This window comes from Chrysemys picta, chromosome 10 (assembly GCF_011386835.1).
Source record: "Chrysemys picta bellii isolate R12L10 chromosome 10, ASM1138683v2, whole genome shotgun sequence".
Classification (NCBI taxonomy): domain Eukaryota; kingdom Metazoa; phylum Chordata; order Testudines; family Emydidae; genus Chrysemys; species Chrysemys picta.
Window position 1 is genome coordinate 68536250 of NC_088800.1, and position 8096 is coordinate 68544345.

At 43.5% G+C, this 8096-nt stretch overlaps 1 protein-coding gene across 1 annotated transcript in view; it reads right to left on the reverse strand.

Annotated features, from left to right (window-relative positions):
- Window positions 1-8096, reverse strand: part of LOC135973815 (uncharacterized) — a 1510190-nt gene that overhangs the window by 596557 nt on the left and 905537 nt on the right. The gene's annotated exons all lie outside the window — the stretch shown is intronic.

The following is an 8096-nucleotide window of genomic DNA, read 5'->3' on the forward strand; positions in this document are numbered from 1 at the left end:
TCTGACTTGGTACAGTTTTAATCTAAAACTTTAGATTTTTGTTTTGGAAGCTTTGTTACTCAGAAAACCTGTTCCTGCAGGGCAGTTCATACTTAAATATCTGTACTATAGAGCTACTGTTTCACTTTTCCTCGTTACAGGTTTGTAACATGTTTGTCAGTGTACTAAGAAACAGCAAATATATATGAAGATTGACCTGAGAATGTAGAGAACTAAACAGATAAAAGAAAGAAAGGGAGAAGGGTAATGCCTATGTTTAAAACTGCGTTTCTGTTGAATAGTCTAAAGGCAAAAGCAAAATGAACTGTTGTTGGTATTTAGGACATTTGATTTAGGAAACAATCTCATCAGAACTATTTTTAATACTAGAAAGGTTATTGAAAGAGCAGAGCAACAAAAGATAAATCAGTTAACCTAGAGACTATCAGTTTCCATACAAATAATCTTGATGCACTGTGTTCAACAAAAGAACTTAAAAGCTTATTACATTATTCTGAAATGTTAATTTAATTAAGCTCTTGCATTCTCTATCTTGGTATAATTGAACTGGCAAGACCTCTTAAATTTAAGACAAAAGTTGAGAATTAATATATAAGTATTTTATGCACTCCGTAATGGGAATAATAAATTGATTTGGAATGACTGATGCTGTAATTACAGCTATATTTTTCATTTCCTGCAAACTGCCAGCCTGCCCTTCACAAACTAACAATAGTTAAGAGTAATCCCTACCTGCACTGAAAACAGGTTTAGTGGGACTCTTGGAGAGCTGTATGGTAACTCTCATAGCAGTTAAAACAAAACAAGACCCGCAAGCCCTATCCCCAACCCATTTTCAGCAGTGAATACTGCTGGTGAACAGTTCCAGTGGGAAAGGCTGGAGACTAGCAATTCCCTTGCCGGGACCTTACGGACCACCCCCCTCGTAGGAGGGGTTAAGGTGGACTATAATGATGGGGGGGGGGGTGGCTCCCTGCCGTACCAATCAGAGGAGAGTCCCTAACTGCCCCCAGCTCACTCAATTACCAAGCACCTCTCCTTAATTCCTTTTTCAAGCAATTTATCCATTCTTTTGTGCCTTAATTTATGGAGTACCTGCACTGAACATCTGCCACAAGGAGGCGCCACCCATTAGCTTGGCTGCCTCCTCCCCACACCCAGCTGGGTTCCCAGACATCTCCCAATGCCCTCTTTTATATCAGACAAAAATATGGCAGCACCTGAGTCTGACAGGTGCACCCTATCCTCCCGAAATAACTCCAGTGCCCCATAGAATATGCCAGGATGTGAAATTACTGTCCCCCCCCCCCAAGGGCAGCAAATAACAGTGGAAATGCAAGCTTTTCCCACACTGCCATCAGTATCCCAAATGTGCTACTGAGGGACCACCAGGGGCAAAATGTTAATTCATTCAGTACAAGGCTCGCCTATGGCACTAGAAAAAAGAACCATGTCTAGCAGAACTGATTTTAACACATTTCCCCCTAACTTGCTTATAACATTGCATTACATAGTTAAGAGGAAACCTTAACTGTGATTCCTGTGGTTTTAGTACATTTAAGGAATAGTTTGGTCCTGTCTATAAAATGGAGCTCTGTGGTAAAACAGTTGGCTTACAACACATCTGCTACATCTGTTACAACACGTCACCCATCTCCTTGCAATATAACTATATTTGTAATCTGAGATGCACCTGTTGTTCCTTCAGTCTTTAGCCTTGAGACTGAAAAGTGCAAGGTAAGGCAGTGGTTTTTGTTACTTGGATATCTATCCATTAGGAACAGAACTGAGGGCACTTGTCAGACCAGTTCTAAATACTGTGTGTTTTGTACTCTCTCTTCTAAAACAGTCTGACATGCACCTGATATTAAGTGCAATAACCAAACACACAACTGATTGAAAGGACAAAGGCCAAGAATAATCTCACATATTGCTAGAGCTATTTCAGGTGAATTACTTGGAGAATAGAAAGTTATTTATTCAGCGAGGCTATTCTGAAATCCTTTGAAGTTGCAGGCAGCTTGCCACTCATGACAAATGTACCTGAGGATAATATTTCAATGTACATTTCACTGTAAACAGTGGTACATTATTTAAGAATTAATGGTGGAAAAAACTCTCTCAGTTTTTAAATCATAGTTTGTCCTGGTTATTCAGAAAGCTTTTGGTATGTCTATGTGATTCCTATTACTAAAACAAAGTGGTGGCATTGTAAATTCCCTACAGACAATAGTGTGGACACAGTTTTCTTAAAGCAAACTTCAGGGATAATCTGAAAAGTTTAGATCTGTGGTGTAATAAGGCTGCACTGAACAGATACACTTTAGTGTTGGCAAAATACATTAGCATTTAGTCACAGAAGTAATGAACAGGATTGAACTCGGCATGAAAAGTAAAACTTTGTAACAGACTGTGGATTAATAACTTAACACACAACTGTACAGGTGAATAACATTTTATTTTAAAAAACGTAAATTTATATCAAGAGGGGGAAAATCATTTCTAGGCTTCTTTAACATAGTTTGAAGACAATGTCATAACCCCCCCCCCCCCAGCATTCCTATGCCAAAACCAGAAAATATCCAGAGATAACCAGACACTACTGTGACAATACCCTGCCACACCCACAAATACCAGCCAGAGTGTTTAGTTAGGATTCAGTGCTCCCTATGCACTCTGCTCCATCCTAACACCTTTCCATACCATTTGTACTTTATTTATACACACCCATCTCCCACTTAAACCACACACCAGAACTAACAAACTAGAGGTGTAGCCAAGATAGAATGGAAACCCTTAATTCCTTGTCTTATTGCTTAAAAAGGATAGAATGGGAAAAGTTGATAGGAAGAATGAGGTAAGATGCACCAGTCTTCTCCAAAACCAAAATAGGGTTACTACTACTCCTTTTACCCTTATGTAAAGTCCCTTCCTCCACCCTAAGCAGAGCTGAGATATGCCGGCAGGTAAGCTTGCCCTGCAGATAGAGAGCAGACTTCATTGAGCAAATCCCATATTCTCTGTATCTCAGTTCCCCATCTATAAAATAACAAGAATAATCTGATGCCTTCAGCAGCACTAAATCCACACAATTTTTTTAGGGCAATTTATGGTGGTCTGCAAATATTCAAATTAACTCATTACATTATATGTAAAACCAAGCATACATGGAGCTCCGCAAAGCTTGGTAGGTATGTTCATTGGGCTTGAGAGGCTGGGAGGAGTTCCTGATATCACTCTCGTAATGCTAACTCAATGCAATCCATCTCCTTTTACTTTGCTCCTCAGCTCTTGAAGGTGTAAGAAAACAGTGTCCTCTGTGGTGAAGCATTGGTAGCTGGGCAGGACTGGGTGTCTTGCACTGCTTATTTTACTCTCATGACCATACTTCATATTATGTTGCATCATAACCTCATAAATGGTTTCTTGATTCTTCTCCATATTCAAAGCCTGCACTTGCAGTTTTGCCTGTTTTGATGCTTTGCATATTTGTATGGCTTTTTAAAAAAAGTTAACTTTATAGTCTCTGAGCAAATACATACCTTCTGTTCTGCAGCCCACCGCCAACCTATCTCTGAAAATGTTTTAAGGAGGGGTCACAATTTCAAGGCTGTCTCTTTACCTTCCATTCTGTAACATTCCTCAATATTTTCTTGTGCCTTTTACACTCATGTGGAAGAGGAATCTTTCATAGATGTCATTCTTTTTAGGTATTCTGCTAGGGTCCCATTAAAATCAGTCCGCTCCATGGGTGAGAGCCGGAAGTTATTAAAAGTATCTATGACTCCTGCACCAAGTACAGTTAGTAAGACCACTTTATCAACAGCACCACTCATTGTCTCTGCATCCACATACAACCACCTCTGTTTGAAGCACTTTCATAATTCATGCATCCTTCCCTTAATTCTAATGATGATCTGGCCATCCATCCTTACCAGTAGTGTATGTACAATTCAGGGGTCTGGAATTACTGTGAAAATTCTTCCTGATTGTTCTCAAATCTGTCCACTACTGGTATCATGCATTGTTGCTCTCAGTAATGCAAGGGCTTATACTTAATAATTGTGTTATTTTTATTTAAACATGGTAGAACACATGGTAGACAGCAACTGCTGTCTGCAATTCCCTTATCAGTATCTACAGTCCAGAGCCCACACCTCACATTCCAAGATGGATGACCTTTGCTCTCTATAGCCAGCCACACCTCATGTTCTTACATAATCACTGCCTCATATAGTCTTGAGGAACTTCCTGGGACCTGTCAGAGGGGAGCTCCCTGTCTGGAAACACAGGAGCTGATTCTTGGAGTAGGTCTGTCAGTCCTGTTATTATCTAGGAGTCTAGGATTTAGAGACAGTCAGAGAAGCAGGGAGGAAGACATATATAAAGTGTCCCAGAGACTTGGGGCTAATACCACTGCCCTCTGATGACGTTCTGGAGGTATCACAAAACTTTTTAAGCAAAAAAGGTCAGTGTCACATGAAAGTGTGTAGAAATAGGAAAGTGTTGTCATGGGTGGATATCCAGTCTTTAAAGACTGTTGCAGCCAGAATAGTTCTGGTCCTAGTATGAATGGGCTACATTTGCCAAGGGAGTTAGGCTTCTGAACCCTATAGGGTTCTAAACTCACTTGGTGCTTAAGTTTTTGCATTCAGACTTCCCCTATAATGAATGGGACTTAGGCACTTAACTGCCACTTTAGGCACCTAAATCCTAGAATCAGGCAGCACTGATATTTACAAACCCCCGGTTTAGCTGCCACTTTGTGAATCTAGCCTGGTCTGACTTAAGTGAGGCAAAATACACAGGCCTCAAAAATGGGCCTAAACTACATAAGGTTGTCCTAATTATACTAACAAATATAAAAAATTCCTTTTTTTAAAAACTCCCACGCATCAGATCATACTCCATTTATATTGGGTGCCCTCAATTTCTCCATTGACTTCAGTGGGAATTGAAGTAACAGTTCTGTCACAAACCATATTTATACAGAATTCAAATGATTTCCATACTATGCTAGCAAACAGTATAGTTCACAAAACAGTTCTTTTTTTCCTCTACATAGCTTGCAGAGATCTCTAGTCACACTATAGATAAAATAAGAAATCTTTGTAATAGTTAGCTATCAAGATTATAAAAAAATCCGGATGTATTTATGGAGCTCCGATAATCTGTGGAGTCTACCTGCTACTATTACAATTACATTGTTGATTACATGAGTTTACAGTGCAATTGATCACAAGACCATCCTAGGTTCCATCATTTTTTGGGGGTGCGGACAGATACTGGTCTCATCTTCCACAAAAGACTATGCACAGTTTTGAAACAGTGAGTGTTATTAGCTAATTTCAGATCAGCATCATAAAAATTAATGAATATATTTGAAAATTAAGTTTTTAATTAAATCTGGCATTCCGTTTTCCAAATCAGAAGTTCAAACAGTGTTAACATTGAAGTTGTCTCAAAAGTATTGTCCAGCAACATTTTTTCAACTATAATCTATTAAATGTTTACTTTCCCAACTTTTACAAATGCTAAATCCTATAATTATCCTCACTTTACAGGTAGGAAAACGGAGGCCCAGAGAGGTTAATGGCAGAACCAAGCAGTACATCTAACCTCCATCCACACCCAATCTGTGTGCCCTTCAGTCTCTTCCCTATTTGCTCCCTCTACCTCTGGTGCCTACCTCTCTGACCCAGTTCCCCTCCTCTTGCTCCCTCCACCTCTTCATCTAAAAGTATGCCACTGCTGCTCTATTTATTTTTATGTACGTTATTTCATTATCTAGATTACATATTTTAACACTTTACATACAACTATAAACTTTAGTTTAAAACAAGAACACCTTTCCCTGTGATTGTCCTCCATAAAAAGAATATTGACTAATAATGTTCTGCTGTGTCAAGTAGACAGGCCCCCTCATCTCTTGAGGACCCCTCTCCCTCCCTAGCACAAGATAAAACAGTGCTAAATCAATTTTACTTTTATGGAAGACAGGTGAAGGGGAAGCTTAAGCTGGACATTTGTGCCCTCTGGGGATATGTTCTTGATCATGAACAGACGGTAGCTTTTCTAGAAAGAATTCCAAGTCAGAGACATCTTTGTCTATCCCCAAGCAAAACCATTCCTCTTTCATACTGTATCTGATTTTAATTACTGCCCTGTACTATAAACCCCACCCCTTCTCTTATCCATTTTGCTCCCTTTCCATGTCTCAGTGAATTGTGTGAAATTTCTGCAAAAGGGGCCCCACTGTATTTTTAATTCGTCCCCAAACTGCTGTTTCATCTACACATTTTAGATTCCTTTTTAGTCTTTAAAGGACCAGAGTCAGATGACTGATGGGCTTGCTGCCGCCATCTGACAGTACATACGCGGTAGAGGCACTACCTGTAGGGTGACCATATTTCCCTATGCTGAATACGGGACACCTGGCAAAATTACTCGTATTTAAGCGAGTTCAACGGCAATCAATCGGAACTATACAGTACAAACATTCAAATTAACATCAAGTTGACTGAGCCCCTGTTAAAAAGAAATACTGCTAGTTGGATTCTTTTTATTTACCTTCTTATTTTTAAGGCTTTAGGGTTCACACGGGGAGAGGTGACACACACATACTCCTGGACACGTCTCTCACACAGGGGGGTGACCAACTGATGGACCCTCTCTGCCCAGTGCTCACCACCCCCCATGCCTGGTTGGGCCCCTAGGATGAACACATCTCTCCTATACCTGGTGCCGCATCTTCCCAAGGCAACATGTGGCGAGACACACAAGGTCACATCCCCCTCCCGAATTTCTGCCACAGTTCACACCAGAATGTGTCCAGCAGCAGCCTTTCAGCACTGTGTGGGAGGGAATGGACAGAGCTGCTTCCAGACGCAGGGGAGTGGGGGGAGGGAGGGATGACCTGACCCGTGTCTTTGCAGAGCTCATCTCTTTCTCCCCTCCCACCCCTTTCTGGAAGCAGCTTGTCCCTTCCTGCCCGCACAGTCTGGAAAGGCAGCTAACACCTCCAGGCTGCTGCTGGCCACAGACATAACCCAGCCACCTCCTGTCCCCTGGGCTACAGCACGGGCAGGAAGGGCTTAAGCCCTAAGGATGCATTGTGCACCAGGGCACAGGGAACCTGACTGCAGGGGCTTCAGCAAACTTGACCAGAGAGGTGTCTCAGCAGATGAGAGTGCCTAGGGGATGGAGCAGCCCTGCACTACCTGGGGGCAGGACCCAGGGCTGGGGAGGGGTGTGTGAAGAGGGTGCTAAGCTCCTGCCCAGGGGCAGTCGGGGTGTGAACAGGATGGAAATCACTCTCCCGTCCCTCCCCCCCACTCCAGAGCTTAGCTGAGAGGTGGAGAGGCTTCCCTGTGCCAGCGCTATATGGCGCTTTGGCACATGCAGGGCGTGGCTCCTCCTGACCAGCACTCCAGGTTGGAGGGTCTTGGGCTTTCCTGGGGCACTGGCCCAGCCAGAGGCAGTTGGGGAAGGAAGGAGCCTGCCGGCCAGGCTGTTAATGAGCTGAGAGCTCTGACCAGGGGCTGGTTCTCCGCACAGCGCTGGGAGTGGGACGCACCCTGCGGGGGGGGGGGGGGGAAGGGGAGCGAGATATGGAGGAACAATGGGGCTGGGGGTGGGGTGAAGGGGCAAAGCAAGGAGAGGACTGGGAGAGGGGGAGCACATAAAGGGCTGATGGGTGCGTAGCAGGGCCAACATGTAACTGGCCACTTCTTGGCACCTGCCCACACTCACCAGCCACCACAGCTCACACTGCGCAAGCAGTGGTGGCTGGAAAGGGGATAAGGGCAGGGCCCTGCTGACTGAGAGCTGGCAAGCAGCAGGAGCGCCGCTGATGGACCAGCAGGGGGAGCGGCTGGCCCCACATGCTGCAGCTTTGCCCCACCACCAGCCTTGCACACCTACCCCCATTGTCAGCCTCTGCTCCCCCGCCCCCACACTCACCACTGGTGGGCGGGTGAGCAGGGATATGGCCAGCAGCAGGACCCACCAGTACTGATGTGGCGGGGGAGACAGAAAATATAGGACAATTTGCCTGTTTTTAAGAAAAAGTCAGGATGCCTGCAGGAGGGCTGAAA